This window comes from Typopeltis vanoorti, chromosome 2 (genome assembly GCF_054136105.1).
Source record: "Typopeltis vanoorti isolate ZY-2024b chromosome 2, IOZ_Tvanoo_1.0, whole genome shotgun sequence".
NCBI lineage: Eukaryota > Metazoa > Arthropoda > Arachnida > Uropygi > Thelyphonidae > Typopeltis > Typopeltis vanoorti.
This window is the reverse complement of record NC_143550.1, coordinates 15,052,456-15,079,240: the sequence shown is the minus strand read 5'-3', so window position 1 is coordinate 15,079,240 and position 26,785 is coordinate 15,052,456. Positions and strand designations below refer to the sequence as shown.

General features: G+C 36.6%; 1 protein-coding gene across 1 annotated transcript in view; it reads right to left on the bottom strand.

Annotated features, from left to right (window-relative positions):
* UQCR-C1 (Ubiquinol-cytochrome c reductase core protein 1) overlaps positions 1-26,785 on the bottom strand; it is a 258,580-nt gene that overhangs the window by 117,552 nt on the left and 114,243 nt on the right. The gene's annotated exons all lie outside the window — the stretch shown is intronic.

Below are 26,785 nucleotides of genomic sequence, written 5' to 3'. Positions count from 1 at the left end.
TTTTAAATCAGATTAAAATATTAAAGAATGTTTGAAATAATTCTGGTTATAAACAATTCAATGACAGAAGTTGACAGGGCTGGTTGGTGTATCCACTCTCCAACCAGCAGACTGGAGGTCTGAATGTAATACATTGAATTTACAACTACAATCCATGCACATGTGCATAGATTGTAGTTGTAAATGTATTAGATGGGAGATGAATTTCTAGTGTGAGACCACTGTCCAGCTTATTTAAATAATTTATGGTTTGATATTTCAAATATGAAACCATCTGTAGTGCTGATGAAAATTCTGCAGCCAAGTTTCCTAAAGAATTGCCCTCCTAAATTGGATAATTCAGGAGGATGATTATGAATCGGCAAATATTCAACGTGGATGAAATTGGTCTCTTTTAGATGCATATGCCAATAAAAACTTTCCTAGCTAAAACTGAAGCATCTCAACCAGGATACAAAATACCTAGAGATTGTCTTATGCTTTTATTAGGAGGCAATGCAGAAGTAGACTTTAAACTCAAGCCTATGTTAGTTTTTCGTGTGCAAAATCCAGGATCTAACATTAGCGAAGAAATCTGCACAATTGAAAAAGAACTTGGATTTAATGAACTGGATAATAAAGATGCGAGAAACTTGCTCGATTCTCATTCAGAACGTTTAAGAGATGATCTTCAACTAGAAGAAAAGTGTGCATATGAAGAAGATAAAGAGCGCAAACAAGAAGAGAATGTTACAACTAAGAAGCTAACTGCAAAAGAATTTGAACTAGTTTTCAATCACATTGAGCATGCTAAGGAAATTTTGTTTGATGCTGATCATGATATGGAACGAAGCTTCGAAGTCTGCCAAAATCTTGATAAAGCAATCACCAGCTATTGCAAATTGCATGACAAGATGAAAAAGTCGAGCACGATTCAAACATCTTATTTTTTTTTGTAAAAACAGTAGCTCAATCAAATGTTTAGACATTAAATAAAAATTTAAGCAATTGGTTTTTATTAACTTTGATGATTTTATCCTTTAAATATAGCTTATGCTGTAATTTTTTTTCCAAATTTATGCTAACTGATGGATGAATTATAATTATTCATATTGTTTATTGTATTCGCTTAGCGAGCATTAATTGATGGATTAATTAAACATGTTAAGTGAGGTACCTGCAATCGAAAGAACGAAGAACAATAACAAAAAAAATTTACAATGCTGCAGTCTAAGAAGTAATAACGACATCAAAAAAAATAAATAAATAAAATTAAAAAAATTACATTATGTTTTATTATGGTGTGGTTTTTTCATTTAGCATTTTATTTTAATAAATTCTAATTTTTTACACATTCATAGATCTTTATTGTTATAAATTAGGTTATCCAAAGCTTAAAAACCAAAACAAGGTTTATTACTTTTTAACTGTTAATATTTGGTCCTTTTACACTAAAAAGAGACATTTTCTTTGGATTTTATTGGACCATGATTCTTTATATATATAATATATATATATATATATACACACACAATTGTTTACAAGTTTTGCCAGCTCAAGTCTGTCTGGCTTCTTCAGGACAAGAAATGGGTAAACTAACATTAAATGCTAAAAAAGGAATGCAGTAACGACAGTAAAATTAATTAAAATTGAAATGACTCGTGACATTAAGAGCAAGGAGATTCAGTCGTTGTTTGTAGATCATGCTTTATAGTTTTTCACAAATTGAGTTCTGCTACACATAGTGAATTTATTAAGCTTTTCCAAATGTCTTTTAATATCATGCCTTGATTTCTGTTGAGATTGTCTCCTGTCAGGAGTACCACTGCAGCTTCTTTAAAGTTTCTACATCTGAAATATTCTTCAATGTATGGCATGGAGATGTTGTCCCAATTGATGGAGTGGCTCAAAATCGAGAAATGATGGGCCAATCCTGAGGTGTCTGTTCTGTTGTTGTTGACATCTCCTATGTGCTCTTTTTTCGGATTTCTAGGCTTCGTGATGTTTGGCCTATATAATTCAGTCTACAGGAACATGGGATATTATATACACCTGCGTACTTGTAGAAGGCGATACTGTCCTTAGGAGATCTTAACATGTGTCTTGTAGTTAAAATAGGTTTGAAGGCAACCCTGATGTTGAAAGACTTCATGACTTTTGTTATTTTCGTTGAAACTGAGCCAGCATAAGGTAGGACGATGTATACTGTGTCACTTGAGGTTGTCGCTGTGGGCTGTTTCCATTGAGAATCTTTTGGATAATATGTTTTGGGTAGGTACCATTTTTGACTAGAGTTTTAGATATCAGTGAGAGCTCATCAAGCATATTTTTTTCTTCTGTGATGATACTTGTTGCTCTATTTTTAAGCATATGTATAATGCTAAGTTCTTGTGCATAATGGCGAGTAGATTTAAAAGTGAAGATAACGTCCAGTGTCTGTAGGTTTGCGGTAGATTGTGAGCTTGATTTGTCCATTCTCTTGTTTTTTTTATTGGTACGTCCAAAAAAGGTAATTGATTGTTTGGACGTACTAATAAAAATTAAGTTCACATTAGAGTTGGAAAATAACAATCAATTAACTTCTTTGTGGTACTCCGGACAGGAGACAATCTCAACAGAAATCAAGGCATGATATTAAAAGACATTTGGAAAAGCTTAATAAATTCACTATGTATAGCAGAACTCAATTTCGCGAAAAACTATAAAGCAAGATCTACAAACAATGATTAAGTCTCCGTGCTCTTAATGTCACACGTCATTTCAATTTTAATTAATTTTACTGTCGTTACTGCATTCTTTTTAGCATTTAATGTTAGTGTACCCATTTCTTGTCCTGAAGAAGTCAGACAGACTTAAGCTGGTGAAACTTGTAGACGATTGTATACATATATTTATAAAGAATCATCCAATAAAATCCAAAGAAAATGTCTCTTAAGGTTTATTACTATATATATTCTTCTTCTTCCTAGCTTTATGTCCCACTTGGTGCAGCATCCACTGAAAGTCCCATTGCAGAAGGGATGGGTCTATTTCTTCCGTGTGGTGACCCAGTCCATCTTGGGAGAGTGTAAACATATTTGTCTAGATGAATGTATGAAGCTGAAAAGCAATCACAAACATCCATGACCTGGCGAGATTCGAACCCACAGCCTCTTGACTGAAAAGCAAATATGCTAACAACTCGGTCAACCAGGTTGACAAGATTTATTACTACACAAATCATGTAATTAGTAATAAAGATTACAATTATTTCTTCATATAATTCATTTACAAACAAAAAGATAATTTAGAAACTTAAATATTACATAATGGTATTTGAACACCCAGCCAACATTTTGTTTTCATACTTGCAGTTTAATAGCAAATATTACAGTAGTTAACAATTTAGCATGATACTGTTCTACAATACTCAAAAATATATACATTCGTCAGATGACTTCAGGATAGAATTTTAAATTATATAAGTTATTTTTAAAAAAATATAAGGCTTATTGATAAACTGACCATAGATATTTAATTCATACGTATGTTCGTACAATATCCAAAGAAAATGGACACCTACCAGTTTCGCTAGTAACTGACTAGCTTTCTCAAGCACAGTACAAAAAATGGTAAATGCAAAAAAGGTTAAGAATACAAAAAACGTTAGTACCTGTTAGGTAGCTAAGGTAACACTTTCGCGTGACATGTCTGTATGAATCGTGACTTTCTACTAAGTATCATGAACACGCGTTACATGCAAACGTGTAATATGATTATTCGCGTACTGTAGTTCTGTTGGACTGAGAGAATTAATTAGATTTTTCTAAGTATCGTTCAGTATGGCCCCTTGATTTCTGTTTAGGTTGCTGCCTGTATAGCACTACTGCTGCTTCTTTGAATAATCGATGTCTGTAATCATTATCTACGTAGGGCATAAAGCTGTTGTCCCAGTCTATAGTGTAGTTCGAAGTTGAAAAGTGATGTGCTAAACCGGAGGTGATCGTTCTGTTGTGATTTACATCGCCAATATGTTCTTTCTGTCTTATTTCCAGGCTTCTTGAAGTTTGTCCAATGTACATACAGACATGTCACACAAAAGTGTTACCTTAGCTACCTAACAGGTACTAACGTTTTTTGTATTCTTAAACCTTTTTTGCATTTTCCATTTTTTTGTACTGTGCAAGCCTTGAGAAAGCTAGTCAGTTACTAGCGAAACCGGTAGGCAATATTGTACGAACATACGTACGAATTAAATATCTATGGTAAGTTTATCAATAAGTCTTATACTTTTTTTTTAACATTTTACGACCAAAAATATGTATAATTTAAGTTATTTTTAGTTCCAATTTTTTCAAAATAAAAGGAATTTTATTATTATTACTATGTAATATGCATATAAATTCAATCTATCATTGTTACCAGGAACTTAATAAAAAAGGAATTAGGCAATCAGCCAACTAAATCTTATGTCCATTTTTGCAGCCCACAAAAAAATTCCTGAAAACTTCTTTCGCTATGCCTTTATCCCGTGTTAAACGGAGTCAGCGTTCCCATCTTTAATCTTCTTCCTCCAGGTTCTCCGGTCCAGAGCATCCTCCCGACTCCATCCTTTCTCCTTAAGATCCACTGCCACCTTATCCCCCCCCCCCCACCTGAGCTTGGGGCCTGCCTCTTTTCCTCCACCTCCATGTACTCCATTCGTTTACCAACATACTCCTCACTCCTCCTCTCTACATGACCGAACCACCTCAGCCTGCTTTGTTGTACCTTCTTACCGATGGGTCCTACCTTGATCGCCCCTCTGATGTAGTTATTCCTTATCCTGTCCTCCTTTGTCACACCACTCATCCATCTCAACATCCGCATCTCCGCCACCTCCATCTTCCTCTCCTGTGCCTTTGTTGTAGGCCACGTCTCCACACCATGAAGCATCACCAGCCTCACTACCATCTTATACAGCTTTCCTTTCATCTTACAGCTCACTCTCTTGTCGCACAGGACCCCACTCATCTTCCTCCAGCTGCATGTTATTCGGTGCTGCATTTCCTCATCCAGGTTTCCATTCCTCTCGATGACTGACCCGTGGTACTTGAATTTCTTCCCTGAAGTTAACTTTTAACCCTGGAGTCATATGACCATATCCTCGGCACTCCCTGTTGATATATATTCGATCTTCACCCAGTTAACTCTCATGCCTCTTTCCTCCAATACCTTTCTCCACTCTTCCAGAGTCTTTTCAAGCTTCTCTCAGGATGATTCGCAAAGAACAACATCATCAGCAAACATCATGCTCCATGGCGCCTCCCTCTTAACGTCCTCCACTAGTACATCCATGACCAGGTCAAAGAGGTAGGGGGCTCAGAGCTGATCCCTGGTGGAGCCCAACAACAATGGGGGAACCCCTCTGTCATACCGACACTAGACCTGACCTGAGTTTTCGCTCCCTCATACATCTCCTTCACCAACCTCACTTACTTCTCCGACACTCCTTCTTCCTCATACACCTTCTGCTTGGCCACTCTGTCATATGCCTTTTCCAGGTCTATAAACACCATATGCAGCTCCACCTGCACCTCCCTATATTTCTCCATCAATCGCCTTAGTGCAAATATCGCATCCATTGTCCCTCTTCCTGGCATAAATCCAATCTGCTCCTCGCCAATTTTCGTTTCCCACTGTTGGATTCTAATTATGTAGAAAATAGAATAAATGTTATTTGATTCAGAATCCAACATGATTTTCCATCACAAAGGCTGCGTTTGTAAATATTATTTAATGTAAATAACGTAAATATAATTTGATATCATATAACTACCTTAATTATATCAATTATTTAATTATTTAATCAAAGAAATGTGTTAATGGTAAATAGATTCTGTATTAAATATTATTAAGCTATTTTATTTATTGTTATGTCAATATTATAAAAAAAACTTGTGTTTGCAATATTAACTACGCATTTGTTGAAAAGCAAATATTCTAATTATTCCTATTTGTATATAAAGCTTAACGTATGTAATGACTCAATGTAGTAGTATAGCCTTATCTAACATTGGCGAGAATATTTATGTTTGTCTGTTGTCATGGAGATGCGTGAAATAAACGAGTGCGAGTGGAACAGAGCGTGGGCTGAAGAGAGAATAGAAAAAATATATAAAAAGTAAGGAGTTGGGACGGAAACTTGGAAGTGAAAGGAAGCAGGGTGATAAAATAAAGAAGTAGAAGTAAATAAAGGTTCTTAAGGGTAGGAGTTAAGTGGATAAATTTTATAAGTGAGCAAGAACGTAACGAATTTTATAGTTAGCTGAAATTGAAATCAGCAGTAATAACAGAAGGAAAATTAAAGCTACAATCGGATAAAGTAAAAAGCTGAACATTCGAGGAAGAATTCTGAATAAACCCAGGTGATCTAGTATTGCAGCTTATTTCCAATTTGCCCTAAAGAGAACCTCACAGTGTTTTAATTAATTTATGAGTGGTAATAACGATAGTTGAAGTTCCCTAATTGATGTCAAGAATTCTGAAGCATAATTGATAGTGCTTTAAGTATAACTGCAGATAAGTTTTGTGGATGTGTTTTTATTCTTTAAGTGTGATAAGTAAATTCCAGAAGTTTGCTCACAACAAAATAGACGTTCTAGGAACCATTTCCGGTAAGGTCTATCATAGTGAATTATTAACTTTAACTGTGGAAACCCTTCGTGATTGAGAGTTGGAGATAGGAAGTGTTTGAAAGATATTTTCAGCTATTTGATCCTGTAATATTTTGAACTTATAGCATGACTGAAAAATGTGTGAAAACTAATTAGATTGGATGTTCTATTATATTCATTTAAGTGTAAAAACTTTATAACCCAGAAGCTAAAAAGGTGTATGTGAAGACTTGGAAGATTGTGCTAATGTAATTGACTTGACTTAATGTTTGACTTATTTCTATTGTTTAAAATTAGAAGTAAAATTTATGTAAGTGTTATACGACCTATATTAAATGCTTTATTTGTTAACCTAACTGTTGTATTTGCCTGAAATTCTTTTTACTGCACCGTTCACAAAAATTCGAATCTAGCGGGAATCCCAAAGAGAGAAAATAAATACTTCAGCCTGAATGAGTGAAAAGACTGCTAACTAATTTTGAATTGATCCTACTATTTCATATAGACTTATCTAAGGATAGAGTGGCGCAGTATAATAGAAATTTCTCTACTCTTAGATCAGTGATCAATTTACAATTAGTTTTCCTTTATTTTATAAAAGTGACTTTTAACAAGATGGCGGATTCAAACATCAAGAGAACAATGTCACGAAAAAATGGCGCAGTCGACAGGATGTGATTTAATTGATAGAAAGTAATTTAACAGCTGTAGATTAACAGATTTAATTTAACTTGGTAATAATAATTGTGGAATTGCTCCCTAAAAATTTAGAAAGTAAATTGAATAGATCACAATGAACTGGTTGTAATCAGAAATCAGGCAAAGATAAAGTTTTTTTTGAAATTAAAGGATTATATTATTTGAATTAATACTCCATTTATCACAATGGCTGTTACTTCAAATTCAGAGATGGAAGACAGTGAATTTTTTAGAAGTGTGAATCCCCAACAAGTAGTTCCACAATTTTCAGGAGAAGACTCTGATGATGTATTATATCTTTTTTTACTTATGTTGAGAAACTCAGAGAAACAGCAGGTTGGACACTTTCAGTTGTTGATATTACTTAGAAACAAATTAATTGGTAAAGCTAAGACATATTTTTTTTCATCTCCTATACTTAAAGAAACATTTGATTACAAGAAGTCTTGCTATCTCAGTTTTGTAAACGGAGGAGTGTTGGACCAAATTTGTGGAAACTACAGAGGATTATACAAAAGGATAAAGAATGTGTTGGTGATTTCTACAATCAGTTACTAACTCTCTCTGAAAGTTTAAATGTATCCAATGAAGACAAACCTCATTTGGATTGGGCAGTCTATCAACAATTTAGACACGGTGTCAAACATGAACTGAGGGAGACAGCCTATAAGAAGAAGATAACCTCACTAGAGGAATGCCTTGTGGCTGTCAAGGAAAAAGAACAGATGATTGGAGACCTTTCTCCCTCATCCAATATAGGCCTTGTAAACTTAGTACAAACAACTGATTATTCCATAGGTGTGAATAAATCCTCAAAAGAGAATAGAGAGAAAGAGGATGAGAAGAAAATCATTAAAGAGAATTCTATTAATCATAACTGCATGTCTGACACAAATCAAGAAACCAACAAGAACTTATTCAAGGAAGTACAAGACATTGTTCACCAGGAGGTAGAAAAATTGCAGCAGCCAATGAAGAATAAATTAGATGAAGTAATAAAAAAACCGACAGAAATAACTATAGGATTTCAAGAGAACTTCAATCCCACAGCAGAACATATTAGCAAGGTAGTCAAACTGGAAGTTGAAAGGCAAAATAAGCCAATTTTGGCTAAATTGGATAGAGTAGTGGAAGCCCTGGAAAATGTTCGACAGCAAATTCCCATTGAACCTCAACCTCAGACAAGGAGAAAATTTCTCACAGATGGTGGAGATCCTCCTAAATGTTTTAATTGCAACAAGATTGGTCACATCGCTAGGAATTGCTACCTTAATAAAAGAAACTACTCTGACAGCAGAAGGAACTCTAGTTTTGGACATATTTCTCACAGAACATATAATAAGTCTCAAAATTTCCCAGATCAAGAGAGTTAATGATGAAGATTACAGGATGTGTCAAAGGTCATAATTGTAACATTCTATTTGACACAGGTTGTAATGCCTCAATCATCAATAAGCATTATTTCCTAAAATTAAGATATAAATTATGGAAAAATGTTAGCAATTTAAGAAGACCTGTAAGAATTTCCACTCTTTCTGATTCGAGATCTACAGCATATGAAAAAGTTCGTGCACAAATTTATATACCTGGCATCAACCTCTGTGTACATCAAGATTTACTGATAGTCCCTTTCTCTCCTAGCTTAGATGCTGACATAATATTAGGAACAAATTTTATGGAGAAGCATCACTTCTCTTGTGACTTTTCCAGAGGTCAAATATCCATAATGAATAGAAGAATACGTGTTAAAAGAAACAATAAGTCTGAATGCACAGGAACAAGGCAACTAACAAGAAGATTTTGTGTGCCTAATCAAGAAGAACAACCTAATAAAATGCAATCATCTGTAGATAAACTGTGAAAAATACTGATTTAAGCTCTACTATACTTGATCAGCCTGTTATTCAACTTGACACTGACTTGACATCAAAACTTCAAGTATCTGATTCTGAGCAAGAAACATGTGCTAAGAATCAATTACCAGCTAAGATTAATTTTACTGAGGTATCAGCTTTGCATATCAGAACTAAAAATATGAGAAGAGGAAACAATTACAAGGATTTAAATAATTGCAGAGGGAAAACCAGAAGAATGGATTACCAAAATAGAAGATATGCTATTACATATGCTGATACACCACCTATGAGTTTAGAGTGAAAAATTTTTCTTTAAAGAAAAATTTTTAAAGGAAGAGTAAGCCTTTGGTTCCTGAAGAGGGCACTTCAACTATGCACTATCGCATCCATTGTCCCTCTTCCTGGCATAAATCCAATCTGCTCCTCGCCACTTTTCGTTTCCCACCATATCCTTCCTTCAATTACTCTTTCCTATATCTTCAATGTGTGTGACATCAGCTTAATCCCTCTATAGTTTCCACAATCCTGAACATCTCCTTTTCCTTTGTAGATTGGGACGCGAATGCTTTTCCTCCATTCTTCTGGTATCTTTTCCTCTTGGGCTATTTTCCTCAACAGATCCCATAACATGTCTGCACCCTCACTGCGCAGACTTCTCCACACTTCCCCAGATATCTGGTCCACCCCCCACAGCCTTTCCATTCTTCGTTTTTCTCAGTATCCAAAGCACTTCCTCTCTACTGATGTCCTGCACTGATCCCTCGTTTGCCTCTCCATCCTCACACCTCTTTCTTGGATTCTCCTCATTTAGCAGATTATGGAAATATTCTTTCCATCTTACTCTGATTTTGTCCTCCTCTTGTAGTACTACTCCTGAGACATCCTTTATCTGCTTGATTGATGTTATATCTTTCGAGGCCTTATCTCTAGCTTTCATTATTCTCAACAACTGAGCTTCACCACTGTTTCTCTCCAGTACTTCATAAACCTCGTCAACTGCCCTCGCCCTTGTCACAGCTCTCTTTGCATTTTTCTTTGCTAATCTATATGCCTCTCTTGTCGGCTCTAGTTCCAGTCATGTCCCAATTTTTCTTTGCCTCTTTCTTTTCCTTGACCTCCAACTGCACCTCCTCATTCCACCACCATGCCTCCTTATCCTCGGGCAGCCCCTTTTCTGATGTTATACCGAGCACCTCTTCTCCAATTTTTCTAATAATCCGACTATTTACATTCCACCATTCTTCCACATCCTCTGGTGACTTCATTTCTTTTAGTACCTTTTCTTTAAACTTATTCCTTGGGTCTTTCTCTTCCAATTTCCACCACTTTATTTTCCTATCTTTCCGCCACTCCCGTCTATTCTTCTTTTCCCCTTCTATATCACAGTACCACAACCAAGCTATGCTGTGCCGCTACACTTTCTCCATTAATCACTTGACAGTTTTTCACCTCCTTCAGATGTTTCCTACGGCACATAATATAGTCAATCTGACTCATTCCATCCCCGCTCTTGTAGGTTATCAGGTGTCCAACTCTCCTCTTAAACCATGTGTTAGCTATAGCCAGGTCGAAGGCCACAGCATGCTCTACGATTCTTTTTACCTTCTTAATTTCTTTCACCACTACTCCAACCCCAGTGCACCCTTTCTTCACCACTTCGTCATCTTCCTACATGCCCATTCAGGTCTGCTCCGACGATCGCTCTCTCTCACCATCAGGGATTCCCATAACAACCTGGTCAAGTTCTCTCCAGAATGCCTCTTTCTCCTCCTCATCACAATCTACTTGTGGAGCATAGCCACATACTATCGCAGCGACGCTTCCTCCAATCTCAAGCTTAACACTCATAACCCGATTGTTCTTCCGCCACACCTCGCAGACTCCATCCTTCAGCTCCTTGTCAATGATGATTCCAACTCTGTTTCTTCCATTCTCATTTATCCCACTGTAAAACAGTTTATATTCTTAAGCCAGCTCCTTTGCTTTATCGCATTTCCACCTTGTCTCCTGCATGCACAAGATCTTCAGCTCTCTTCTTCTCATCATGTCTACTATCTCCCTGCTCTTCTCATTCATCGTACCCGTATTCAGCGACCTAATTCTAACCTTACACTCACTCTTTCTGTTGGACTTACTTCTTTAGCTGAACCCATCCTTGGTTCGGTAGCCCAGGCCCACTTCTCACAGTCCTCGGGCGATGGAACTGCGCATCGCTTACAGGGGATGCCCTAGCCATTGTCCTTTCTCCGACATTTCATCCCTGGTTTTGGCAAAAAAAATTCCTGAAAACCATTGTTCTTTCTTTATGCTGCAAATCAGCAAAAATTATACAGCTCAGCATACATGTTTTCTCTCGCTTTCACATGCACACCATCATGTATATTTTATGTGAATTACACCCAAGAAAAGTTATTATACCTGTAATATATTAGTACTCTGGGTAGGATATGGTATAGATACTATGGAAACCCCACTTTATTACAAAAAAAAAATAAAAATTCACAAATCTTATTTTGCAATTAAAGTGTTTTTAATTGCAAAGCTCATCTGAACAAGTTCATAAAATTAGAGTTTATAAGATTTTTTTTAATTATAAATAACTGTCTAATGTGTGACTAGCATTCTGCTCACCTGATGCTTGATCCCCCACCCCATATCCTTTAGATCATTATTTGCAAGGCTTAAATCTAGTAATACAACAAAAGAATATAATATACCAATTTCTTTGGCTTTCATAGATTATGAAAAAGTCTTTGACTCACTAGACCTATGTAAAATGCTTGAAGCTTTGAAACATATATAGGAATAAATGTTTTTTTTTTTTATAATAAAGATACGCTTTATAAAGTTAAAGAAGCTTCTGCATACATCCATGCCCAAGGAAGGATTCTTTGGAGAGTGGAAACGTTGCCCACTCAACCAACCAGGCCAGTAAATTTAGATAAACATATCAACTCTATTAACATATGAAAGAGATAGGTCCAGCAGTAATAAATTCAAATAAAAGAAAAATAGAAATAAAAAGAGGAGTCAAACAGGAAGAATATCCCACCCAAATGTTTTGCTGCCTTTGAATATCCTGATTTATGCTCACGCATAGACCCACACTTCACCGTGCAGGCTTTCGAAACTGAAATTCTTATTCCAGGAGTGTCTTATGGCTGCAGATCCATGTTTGTGTTCACAATGAAAACAAATCTAAATAAATCAAAGACAGATTGAAATAGTGAGTTTATACAAATATTTAAGTCAAGTCAGTACAAACAACCTGAAATTAGATAATGAAATTTCAGATGTTTTTAACCATTATAGAGGGATATTTAAAAGCAATTTATAAACTGCTTAAAAAGAAAGATCTAGAACCAATGCATACTCCCAAACCTATAGTAGGGAAACGCAGAGTCTGACCAAAAACACCTAGAGAAACAACAAGAGGTTATGGGCATTTATGGTGAAAAGGCATTACTGCAGTAGTGGACTGAAGACGTCTGCTAATCGAATAGACTGCATGACTATCTCCAAGTTTTGTGTGGTAATTGCCATAAATTGTACATAATTTTTTTTTAAAAATTCATTTTGAACTACATGACTAGACCTGGTTCTATGGAACTATAGTAGTTCTCTTATTTACTCAGCTGCAATCAACACAACTGGAAGTAGCTGTTTGACCCATTCTTGTGTTCACATTTTGAAAGTTGTAGTGAATTCTTTGGCTTTCTTCCTGAATGGTGCTCATGTTACAGTGAAAATGAAAAATGGTTTAGCACCTTACATGTGCTAAGTCGTTTTTCAAAGCAATGTCTACAACATGTGTCTATAAAATTTTCTGATTTTTTTGTAATTTGCTTGCAATCTTTAACTCTGAAGCCTTGGTTGATGTATGAGACCAAAAGGATCCTTATCATTTTCAAATGCTGCAATTAATGTTGTATTACTACAGGAGTGTTCTTTCACCATTGATTCATTTCATTGATTCTTTCTGTAATCAATGGACTCCTCTGACTAGATATTCAATCGCTTTGTTGATGAAACTGCAGTCTGTTTAATGCACTCATTTTTCTCACTGCACTACAGTCACTTCATTCTTCTTTTTTATTGCCAAAAATTTTAACTACACAAAATTTCAGGAATATCTACTTTATATTCCTAAATTCTGATCTTAAAGTGGATTTTTGAGAAGTTTGTGAACTTCAATGATACCAAAACTTACTAGTCTTATTTCTCAGGAAGGGAAAAAATTTTCCTCATCAGATCTCACTTTTTTTCACAACATGGAATTTGTCTTGAGATCACCTCAAATCTTTCTTGGCATAAAATTAGGTTATCTCTTTCAAATGCAGGCATTATTTTACCTCTGAACAATTATTAATCCTACAGAAATCATAAATTTGTTCAGTAACTAAATACTGTTGTCACATCTGGAGCAGAGTTCCTTAAAAATTCTTGATTCAGTATAAAGTGAGAAGTCAAGGTGATTAAGACCTATCACCAATCCACTCCAATCTCTTGTACAAAGACATTCATTTTATGCAGATTTCCTATAGTCAATGTCTATCAGAAGGGGCATCAATAATCTCCCTCCAATACTTTCCTCTTAAATGTATTAAAATACATGCAATAAGTACTCTACACCTTTATTACACTTTGACTCCAAACTCATAAAATAAAATATGCATGTCTTCAACTGCAATATTAACAAGTAGCAGCTTCTTTCTGAACAATTTTCTGCTCGTTGATAGTATTAAAGTCAGGTGCTGTTGATGGCAGAACCATATTAAAAATGAACAGTGTGCCATCCTGCCACAAAAAAAAAAGTTTTTTTTTTTGACAGAATTGGCAGTATTTTTAGTGTGAATTCTGGCAAAGACCCAGAGGAAGGCCAAGATCTGAGTGGACTGATACAGTAATAAGTACCTTAGAAGAGTTAAATATAAGATCTGATGATATTGGAATCCTGAGAGATAACAGTTTAATTTGAAGGAAAAAATGTTCATAGGAAGTTGGTGCTATCATAATATACTGCACCCCTCATCCCAGAGGGAACATATGAGAGTTTGAAACCTCATCCATGGTAAGTGGGAAAGTACATTTGTCAAGCCAACAGTAAAAACAACATTAAAGTTACTTAACAAGATACAGGAAGATCATGTAAAGTTGGCTACAAAAACACATTTATGAAGTGGCATTAAAACTTATATCATTAATATTATATAATAACAATGATATAAATTAGAGCTGAAGCTCTACTTTAATACAGATGATGACTCAAAACAATGTATAGCAATCCCTCAATTAGTGCGGCTTCTTTAAAACAGGTGCATTAATCGAATATAGTAACTTATGGGAAAATGTATAATTCGTTCCTCAGATTTCTTTTTTGACCTTTAATTTTTTTAAATAAAAGAATTAGGGTATGTCTCAAGGTCTAGTTAAAGGAAAACTATGAAGCTGAAAGACAATAAAACATATTCAGAATATAAATTTATTATTCTACTTCTTAACAAAGAATTGAGCTAACGTAGTATGGTGGGCATTTTGTTTCTTTTTTTCATACAACTGATGGTATGGCACTTTTGCCTCTTCTACTCTTCTGCAAATTTCACTGCTTCTCTCTCTTCACCAGGGTCATCCTCTAAGCATTGCTGCTTAAAAACTTCGACTGTACGAAAAATATTTTCAAATCGTTTCTGTGAAATCTCTTTTGGTTGACTATCAGTGGTAAAATTTTCTTCATATTCTTCAGGATCTTCCCACTGTACCTAAATTTAGCAGGTCGGAATCACTCAGTTCTTCAGAATGAGATTTAATTAACTCTTGGACATTATCATTGAAGGGGAGAAAGAAATGAAGGAAGTATGAATTGGTCGCCAACACGTGAAATCACATGCTTTATAGATAAAATTTCCCAACTGTTATAAAAGCAGAATAGTTACCACTTTAAAAACTACAATGATCATAAAAGAGAAGTTAATTTTCCGACGTATAATAATAAACAAATCATCCCAGAAGACGGATTAATTACCCTATTTATCGGAATGGATTCTCCTTTTTGTGACATGCACAGAAGTGTCGAAGGGTCTTGAATCTGTGGGCATACTATAGCAGACGACATAAATTTTGGCAGTAAAAATTTGGAACATAGTATATATGGAAGTAGTGTAGTATGCCATTAAAAATAACTCTGTAAAATGTTTTAAATCGGTAACTAAATTATTTCATCCCGGTGAGTGATTTTTTAAAATGGTTTGCCATAAAAATGTATAGATAGAAAATTTTTAAAATCTGTAACATTTATTTTTAAGATGTGTATATAGGAGCCCTAATCGAATTTGGGTATCGAAAAAAAAAATGACGCGCTAACTGGGGGCGCATTAATTGAGGGATTACCGCACTCCAATATAGGATTTCTTAATAAATTCAATAACTAACTGCCATAAAAAAAGTTGGAATGAAAATCAGCAATGAAAAAAAAAAAAAAAAAAAAAAAAAAAAAAAAAAAAAAAAAAAAAACGAAGAATATGTAAATAATGCAGAATAATGATGATGTATTGTTATTTTCAGTATGAAATACCTGTACTTTTTTTTTTTTTTTTTTAAATGTTGGGCCCATATACGAGAGGTTGGCTGGTCAACCTATAGTACTTTTGTACTGTATATGGGTAGTGGGATGGAAAAGGAGAAACTTGTTGACATTCGATTTAAAAGCCTGTATATTGTATTCCTTGGGAAATACATCGGGGGGAGACTGTTCCACAGTACAACAGTAGCAGGGATGAAGGAGGAGGAAAAGAAACTTGTTCTGTGGGTTTCAAGGTGTACTGTGAAGGGATGTTGGGAGGTGGTTGTACGTGTTCCAATAGGTTTAGTACAGGGTGGGGGAATTATTGATGCTGTTTCAGATGAGCATTTTCCATGAAAATATTTGTAGAATATATAAATTGCAGAGACTAAATGTCTATGTGGGAGTGAGTTGGTAAGAGATGGATCATTTATCAGTCTAATTGCTCTCCTCTGTATTGAGTCAAGCATTCTGAGGGAGTGTTTAGGAGACCCACTCCAAATGTGAGAACAGTACTTGATAGCTGGGTGGATTTGCTATTTGTATTTTGAAAATTTTAATTTTTAAAATTGATTTATTCAAGATTCAACAAGAATTAGAAAACAATTAAGAGATACTTGAGCTTTAGTATAGAAACTGATTGTGAAGGGAGTATATAGAATGAATAATTTATATAAAGATACAAAGCATGAATCAAATATGACAATTATTCTGTGTGAAGAATTATGTTTTAGTAAATTGTAACCTCCATAATATGTTCTATGTGAAATGTATATAATCCAAGGTTCAAGGTACTTGGACGAGTGTTACGCTTGCGGCAGTGTAAATTATCGGAAAGCGGCTCAACGCTTGAATTCGCAGAAAATGCGGTGACCGGATGGACTAGCGGGAAAAGAAGATGAGTGTTGGGCGAAGATTCGCAAGAGAAAAGAGGGCGCTAAAGGTGTGAAATATAGAGGTTTGTCCCCCCCTTGCAGAGGGCTTTTTGGAGTTTTTTGCTTTTGATTGTCTCCTTGTCGCCCTTGCTCGTGTCTTGACCTGCTCTTCTCAGACGAGCAGTTCTATCTCGCCTCGTGACAGATCCAGGATAGCCTGTAGATGTTCTATAACGGTAGCTGCAGTTCCCGTATATGTGACCGCAGAGACAGCGATGTGGAATAGGACCACCAGCAACAGAACCAGACCAGCGTGGACAGATCACCAGCTGTGCTGAAGGGAGCAGACGAGACGTACACCACGTGTGTAAAGGTAATTCTACGATGTTCCAAACCAAATTTTCAAGGAAGGAGAACCTAGAACTGTATGCAAAATGTGGACTATCTTGGTAAAGTAATGTTTTATTCTCCTAATGTTAAATGAGAAGCATGCTGTGAAATAAGCGTGAATTGCAGTTAAGTATTAAGTGTGAACGGACATTCTAGTAAGGAACTTTAGGTGATTAGCGTTAACTGCAAAGGTTTAGCTCTATTGGTATCTTTGTCTCAGATTGTGAATTAAGTAGAGTGTGATAATTATGATTTGGAACTTTAACATAGCTTGATAGGATAATTTTTGACTATACACAATACATATATCAATGTATTGTGTATAGTCAAATGAGTGGAATCTTAAAAGGAGCTTATGTTAGATTTCCAATTAAGTTCTAAATATCAATGATAGCTCCTCACCCAAGTATGACTTTAATCTAATAGTGAGAATGAATGTAACTATGTACAATCTAGTGATCTTAATAAAAACGTTCTTTATGTTTTAACCTGAAATTAGTCTGTGCCTGAATTCAGCTCATCACTCATAAAATTTGGAACCTAATGATGGGTATAACTGAATATATAGGCCACGATTGTAAGCATCATTGAGTGTAATTAGTTTAAATAATTAGGTGCTGAAGGAAGCGTTAGGATAATCACTTCTGTATAATTTCTGAGAGACGTTCCCTGGTTAAGGATTCCTCCTAACCTATGGATATTGGCTGGTGCAGCGGAAGAAATAAATTTGCCAGTATCTGACAGGGAAACAACTCCAGACAGTTAATACAAAGGATTTGTCTCAAACAAGGAGATAGGCCCTTTGTCTGAGAGTTTAATACACATGATTACTCTAAGTATTCGGCCAAGTTGTTAGATAGATTTCTGAGTTTAGCACCATAGCTTGTGTTAAGATAGGATTTTGAAGGTAGTCAGTCTAAGTCAGAATAAAAGTAAATCGATTAACGCAAGGACGAGATAAAGTTAATAATAATAACAAACAAGGAACATGATAAAAGGGAAGATACAACGCCATTACACATAGTGTGCAGTCAGACAGGAAGCTGGCAATCTATCTGCAGAAGTCCTGAGACAGTCCATATGATGGAAGTTTGCTTAGTAGGCCTTTGTGCCAGACCCGGTCAAAGCCTTTAGAGATATCAAGTGCAACTACTTGGAATTCGCCAAATTTTTCCATGGCATATGTCCAGAGATAGGTGATATATGAGAGCACGTCACCTGTTGATCGGCATCGACGGAATCCGTACTGGTGGTCGCTTAATAGCTGGGTATCTTCAAGGTAGGGTAGGAGTTGAGAATTGATGGTTTTCTCCATCATTTTAGATAGGATTGAGGTGAGTGATATAGGGGGTAGTTAGATGGCAATGATTTGTCGCCCTTTTTTGGGAAAGGGTTGAATATAGGCCAATTTCCAGGCTTTGAGATATATATATATATACCAGTGGAGTAAGAGAGTGTGTACAGACAGCCTAGGATAGGAGTCAGTTCTGCTGCACAGACCTTCAGGACAATTGGAAGAATTCCATCAGGGCCAGGGGCTTTTTTTGTGTCAAATTTTGACAACAGCTTTATGATCTCTTTCTGGCAAAAGGATACAGGGGACATTGTATGTTGGGCAGTTGGAATGACTGGGGGAGCATTTGCCATTGTCAGTTATGCATGCATTGGAGGCAAAGTGTGAAGCCAGGAGATTAGTTTTTTCTGTGGGTGATGTTGCAATTGAGCCATCTGAGTATGACAGGGGTGAGAGTAGTGCAGGGCAAAAGTTGCGACCAATTGCTTTGGCAAGAGACCAAAAGGCATGGCTGCCGCTAGGACAAGCTGCAAGTTTCCTGCTTTTGCATCTGTTCTGGACTTCAGTATAGGCACTGAAAGAGTATGGAGTTCTTAATTTGAGCCAGTTGTGGTATGCCTGGTTTTTCATTAGTACAGCCTTGGCACATCTTTTGGAGGACCAAGGTTTGGAAAGGGGATGGCAATTCAGTGTGGTGTGTGGAATGTATGTTATCATGCCAGTGAGGATTACTTTGGTGATATGTTCGGTGCATATGTTTGGATTGGAAGACTGCAAACAATAGTCCAACCATGGGGTGGGGATGAAGCATAGTAGTCTCGGAGGCTGTCCCATTTGGCACTGTTATAATGCCAAACTACTCTTGTGCAGGTATGACTGTGAAAGCATTTTTGCGTGGGGCAGGAGATGAGCGCTAGGTTGTGGTCAGAACTACCCAGTGGGCTCACTACATTCACTGTATATTTGGAAGAGTCATTGGTAAGGAAGAGATCTAGGGTATTTGGGGAGTGATTTGCGTTATCTAGTTGGCTTGTGAACAATTTTTGTAAGGTCGTTGGTGATGACAAATATTTCAGTGTCTCTGCCTGCGGGGTCTATACAACCGGAAGAGGAAAGCCAGTTGGTGTTATGGACATTAAAATCACCTAGGAGGATGATTTCACTATTAGGAAAGTCGGACTAGAGGAAATTAAAGAGCTCTGAGTGGTTGGTGGTAGTAGGAGAGCGAAAAAGACAGCAGATGAATTTGACTGAGTGGAGGAGGATATTTTTAGCCAAAGAAGGTCAAAGTTGGGCGATTCTAGGTTAGGTGCTCTCTGGCAGGGTATGTCAGAGCTGATATATGAGCACACACGCACACACCACCCTTGGGTCGAAAGGAGTTAAATAATGTATAGTTTGGGTGGTTAAGATGGATAGTGCTGGAAGGAGGAGGTGAAATTTGACTTTCTGTTAAGAAGAGTAGGTTGGGTTTGGTTGACTGCAGATGATAGTGAACACTATTAAGGTTGGAGTTGAGACCACGGATATTTTTGTAGTGCAAGGGTCTCTGGGGTCTTGCACATTTCCTATGCAGTGCCTGCATACTGGTCTCCTTGGTGACTACTAGTGGAGTCACTTGGTTTTTTGCACCAATTTGGTTTGTGTGTAGTCTATGGTCCAGCTGATGTCTCCATTTTGGCGTTTTTCTTCTAGCTGTCTTCAGAGTTGGCGTCTTTGTTCCCTTTGTGCAAAGGTTAAGTCAGGTCGAGCACGTACATGTGATTGGGGCAACTGTCCTTTAGCTTGCTATTTATCGCCATAATTAATTTGGATGTGTTTGTCGGTGTATCACAGATCACTTTCACGAGATGTGGAAAGTTCGTTCTATCCTTTCTTTTGTTTATGGGTGCGAAATGATGACATCTCATGATATTCCTGGGATCAAAATTGCATTCACCTGCTAGTTTGCTAACGTCTTCTTTTAAAGATTTACAGTTTTCCTCCAGAAAGTTCAGAAGTTCGTTGAGCCTCTTGTTTTCGGCCTCGAGCAACACGTATACCATTGAAGCGATTAAATCGCGGAGGTGGTTAGCGAGTACAGATGCACTTGTGATCGGTCGCTGGTCGTCGAATATCTCGATCTATGTTACCAACTTTTGGATTTTGGATGAGAAAGTATCGATCATGTCATTAAGGTGTTGTTCGAGATTTTCAACTCGTTTGCCTAGGTTCAACAGAAGGAAGGCACATCAAACAGAAAAAAGGCTGGTTTATTCGATAAAAAGCTTGAGCGATGATTCATCTATTTTCGCACAGGAAGTATATAGCCAGTTGCAACAGAAATCGCATGACATACCTTTTTTCCTTTCGGTAACTTTGGTTTCGCAACTGCAGCACTTTGTATTGTCTTTCAGTTTGTTGGATATCGGCTGTGCTAAGCTGACGGGATTCGGAGTAATCTTTCGTTGTTGACAGTTGTTGACATTTGTTGACTTCACACAGCAGGCATATCGAGCGCTTTCACTTGCTAATTTTCTTCAATTGTAAAAATAACTGATACGAAGGATTATGGGTACTTACGAGTTGTGTAGAAGTAATTGGCTGTTTAGTACCCTCTGTATTCCCTTTACTGGTTATTTTACACAAAAAAGATACTTGCAATTACTATAAAATTTGGGAGCACAAGTTCAACAAAACTTATTCACAGGTGCAAGGTTAAAGCAGTATATGTCAGAAGATACTTCACATAGCCTTTAAAGATGCGGAGAACTGATCAGGGTTTCCGACCTAATGTCCAATCCTCAACTTCTCGTGGTGCACTGCTAGGTATCTACCTGGATACTGAGCGAACGAAGATGGGCTGGAAATTTGGGATTTAGACGACCAAATTGTACTCCTATTGGCTTAAACCAAAATATAAAATGATGGTACAACATGACAGAATTTCATGATGGCTGGGGGATTGCCCGGTTAAACAAGGCCTAGTTGTTTTTGCCAGGGAACCAGGGCAAACAGAGAAAAGTCAGCTACTGGAACAAATGCTAAAACACACCCAATAACATCACCAGAGTTCAAGATCGGCACTATCAACATAAGAAGCATGAATGGCCAAAAAATGGAGCCAGCTGAGGTATTGAATAAGTACCACATCGACATAATAGGGGTGAATGAAACAAAAAAGGCAAAAACTGGTGAAATCTTTGTGAGCAATAAATACAAAATGTTATATTCGGGCAATGGCAATCAAGGAAAAGAAAGAGTAGTCATAGTATTCAACACTAAATATGAGGCTAATCATTTTGAATGGCAGGCAGTCTTAAGTAGTGATGTGGGCAAATATCAGAACGGTGAACTGGACAATGAGACTTATTTGTAACTATGATCCCACAGAAAGTTCTACTAAGTTAGAAGTGGACACAATCAAAAATGAAAAGTTGGTCCTTGTTGGGGATCTAAATAGCAGAGAAAGAAATGATCGTCAGACATACAAAAATATTTTGTAGTTGGAGAAAAGAGCAAAGCTAATAATAATGGCAAATACCTGTTGAATTTCTGCTCAGGATATCAACTGGTTATTACTAACAGAATGTTCCAACATAAAAATGTGCACAAATTCACATGGACAGAAGAGGGAAGGAATAAGAAAAGTCTCACTGACTGTTATTGTTGATAGTGATGTTTTCTTACTGGTGCAGGACACCAGAGTGTACATTCCTGGCAAATAAGTCAGCTTGTGCTCTTAGAGAATACACAGACAGATGTAAGAAAGCCAAACACTGTGTAAAACTAGCTAAACAAAAGTAATGGGATGACTTTGGCAAGAACATAGAAAATAAATATCAAGAAGTAGCAAAATATTCTGGAGGCTGTTGAAGAAGCTTAGAAATGGAGGAAGGAGTGCAGTCAAAGGAGTTAGAGATGATAAAGGTGACATGAAAATGTTAGAAAAAGTTATTCTTGAAGTACGGAGTAATTACTTTGAAAAATTGCTAAATAAAACAAGAAGTGATAGCACAGCGGTAAAAGACACTCAACAGGCATACAGTCAATAATATATACCCATACTTTAAGTAGAGAAAGCCATCGAATTGTGGTAAGGCAGGAGGAGTAGATGATATTCAACCAGAAATATGGAGATATAAAAGTCTTACAGTGGCAGCACTGCATAGTTCAGAAGGTCTGGACAGAGAGGCAAATGTCGGATGATTTTAGCAGAGCTTTCATAATATCCACTTTTTACTGTATCAATCCACCTACAGGGTGTTCGGGATAAATTTGACAGTTTCGTAAGGAAAAAGAAAATCTTCTTTGTATCTATTAAATTTAATGAATTGACAAAAAAACATTACAGGCAGAGTTAATTACAATACTATCAACAAGATTTACTCAAAATAACCACCATTAGCATCGATCACAGCTTCAATTCTGCTTCGGAACCTCGAACAAGCTGATGCTACAGTGTCCCTGGGAAGGGCCGCAAAAACTGTTTTAATTTTATCCATTAACTGGGCTTTTGTATTACTGGAAGTGCGATTGGTGTCTTTTTCAACTGCGCCCCATACAAAATAATCCATGGGGTTAAGGTCTGGGGAGTTTGGAGGCCAAACATTTGGACTGGTGAAGTCGTAGAAATTTTCAGACAACCATTTTTGACTTTTCCCAGAGGTGTGGCAAGGGGCCGAATCCTGCTGCCATACATACGGCCTACCATTGGCTACCCTTGTTATCCAGGGCTTGACTACAGTTAGCAACTCCACGAACAAAGCCCGAATTCCAATGCCAGGGTTCTTCAACACCTGTTCCTGCAGATTTGCGAGGAATTCTGCTGTATGAACGCAATCAGATCGTCTGCTAGGGATCTTTCTTCTTGCTACATCCTCGTAGTCACCATTGCAAGTCTCTAGTTCATGCCTGATTGTTTTTACTGTATTCAGGGAGCATTGGGCAGCAGTCGTAATATCCTTATTTTGATGGTGGGCACGAATCATCATGATACAAGTTATTCTCTTCCATGATTCAGGTGGGTTCCAGCTATCCATCCTTTCTGACATCTTGTATATGAATGAAGAAGGGTCCAAACTTTTAAATGAAGAGAAGTGTGTGTTAATACATGTAACTTACGGAAAAATATAATTAATTATAAATATGTCAAATTTATCCCGAACACCCTGTATATATATATATATATATATATATATACTGTATATATATATTCTTAGTGTATATATAAACATGCTAAGACGATTATAAGTATTTTTAGGTGTGTAACCGTTATTTAAGAAAGTCTTTTTGTGGTAACTTGTTGAAGTTCCTTTTCTTCTGACAACAAGGATCTGGTCCGATGGGCTAGTGTTGAGCTTAATTACCTCAAAAGGACTTTCTTAAATAACGGTTACTCTCCTAAAAATATCTATAATCGTCTTAGTGTACGTAATCAACATAGTAATGAAGATAACTCAAACTCCACAGCCTACATCTCCTTACCGTATATAAGTTCTCTTTCTGCTAAACTGGCGAAGATTCTGAAGAAATTTAATGTTAAAACATATTTCTCCACCTTTCCAAAACTCTGATCTTGCCTAAGTCAACTTAAAATAAAGCACATCATTCTTCAGTTCCCAGGAGTATACAAAATCATTTACTGTTGCGGCAAACCATATTATGGCAAGAGCAGAAAAGTCCATCTCTCTCCACCAATATCATTGTTGAAGGACGACAACATCAATAGACTGGAACTAAGCTTCAAACATCCATAAATGCCCTGATGAATTAGAAAGACGTATATTGGAATCCAAAGAAATAGCTCTCAACCATACCTCAACATATAAGCAAAACAATGTTTTCCACATGAAATACATTCAAGTCTGTTTTGCTTCATAATGTTATCCATATAGATAACGAATAACAGAGGGGATAATGTACATCCTCGTCTCATGCCAGATTTAACATTAAACCATCTTACTGTACTTCCTTCAATTCTAACTGCTGACTTACAACTCAAATAAAGACTTAACTATTGCTTGATATAATGCCCAATCGACATCATATAACTGTAGCGTATTGAATAGCTTCTCTCTTGGCACCTTGTCATATGCTTTTTCCAGAGCTACAAAACTTAAATACACATTTTTGTTATCTTTCCATGATTTCTCAACTATCTCCCATAAAGTGAAAATCTGATTCCGACAAACTCTACTTGGCCTGAATGCAGCTTGTTCTTTACCAAGCTTGTCTTCCACAATCCTTCTCAACCATTTCTCATGTATACTTGCATATATCTTACCAGGAACACTCAGTAGAGAAATATACGTCTAATTCGCACATTTCATTTCCCTTTTTAATATATGGGTACTATGAGAGCACTACTCCAATCATCGGGAATTCGTCCTTCTGTCGAGGCCTTCTGAACTATGTAGTGCAGCCCATGCAAGACTTTTATACCACCATACTTCAGCATTTCTAGTCGAATATCATCTATTCTTGCTGCCTTTCAATATTTCTGCTTCTGATGGCTTTTCTCCTTCAAGTATAGATATGTATTCCTGACAGCATGCCTTGTCAGTGTTTTTTACCACTGTGAAGTCATCACTGCCTGTTTCATTTAGCAATTTTTCAAAGTAATTACTCCATACTTAAAGGATATCTTTTTCTCCTGTTTTCATGTCACCTTTTTCATCTCTAATCTAGTTCCCATGACTGTATTCTCTAAGATCACAAGCTGACTTATTTGCCAGGAACTTCTGATATACTTTTTTCTCTTCTTTCACTGCCTCTAATTTTCTGTGTCCACCATGGAGTTCTGATTTTTCTATCCTTACAGACAACCTCACCACATGCCTCTCTGGCTGAATCAATCAGTGTTTTCTTCAGGGGTTGCAACTGAATCTCCAAGGTTTGGTTCCTGTTCTCAAACTCTTTCATTTTTTTATTCAATAATCTTTATGTATTTTAGTCTATAGTTCACATCTGAGACCTGTTAACTTTTATTAGCTTTAAAACTTTCTTACCTGTTATTCTTTTCAATATGAAATTTAATTTTATCCTGCTCAAGACTAAATAGTGATCACTTCCAATTTCAAATCCTCTGTACACGCTGGTGTCCTGCACCATGGAGAAAACATCACTATCAACAATAACATAGTCAACAAGACTTTTCTTATTTCTTGCCTCTTCTCTCTATGTGAATTTGCACACATTTTCATGTTGGAACATGGTGTTAGTGATAACCAGTCCATGTCCTGAAATCCAACAGGTATTTGCCATTATTATTAGCTTAGCTCTTTTGTCCAAATTTTCTCAAAATATTTTCGTACATCTGACAATCATTTCCTACTCTGCTATTTAGATCCCCAACAAGGACCGACTTTTCCTTTTTCGTTGTGTGAGTTGCTTTCTCTAAAGCCTCAAAAAATTCCTCCACTTCTACCTTAGTAGAACCTTCTGTGGGACCATAGCCACAAATAAGTCTCATTGTCCAGTTCCCCATTCTGATATTTGCCCTCATCACTCTACTTGAGACTGCCTGTCATTCAAGAAGATTAGCCTCATATTCAGTGTTGAATACAATGGCTACTCCTTCTTTTACTTGATTTTCATTGCCTGAATATAACATTTTGTATTTATTGTTCAGAAAGATCTCACCAGTTTGTCTTTTTTGTTTCAGTCACCCCTATTATGTCGATCTGGTATTTATCTAATTCCTCAGCTAGCTCCATTTCTTTGACATTCAGGCTTATGTCGATAGTACCGATCTTTAACTCTGGCGATGTTGAGTTGGGGTGCATTTCCAGATTTGTTCCAGTAACTGACTTTTCGTGGTTCGCCATGGCAAAAACAACGGGGGCCCTTGTTTAACTTGCCGATGCCCCAGATGGCATGAAATTCTGTCATGTTGTACCATTATTTTTTATTTTGGTTTAAACCAATAAAGAATACAATTTGTTCGGCTAAATCCCAGACTGCAGCCCATCCTCGTTCGTTCAGTATCCAGGCAGATACCTAACAGGTTGCACCACGAGAAGGTAAGGATTGGACAATAGGTCAGAAGCCCTGATCGGTTTTCCACATTCCTCTAAAGGCTATGTGGAGGTCTCTCATTTATATAACTTTGAATTAACAGAAGTTATCAATGGCAGAATCATATAAATTTTTAATTAAAAACAAACTTCACATTCATAAGAAAGATTCGATTAATTGGACCACATGTTTATTAAGACATTATTAAGACGAACTGTCCATGAAGAATGAACTATTTTGAGTAATTTCTCATATCTTGTGTTCAAACATTTAGTTACCTTTGACCCCTGAAGATGCAACTCAAATGACTTATGAAGCTTGTTGGGTTTGTTTTTTTATTGTTATTTATCTTAATAAACATGTGGTCAAATTACCAGAATCTTTCTTGTGAACTGCTAAACCACAGAAACCTACGCCAAGAACTTCACATGCTAGTAATCAGGAAGGTATCACCAGAGCTGAATTTATAGTGACATTTCCCCCTACAGAATAGGAGAAGA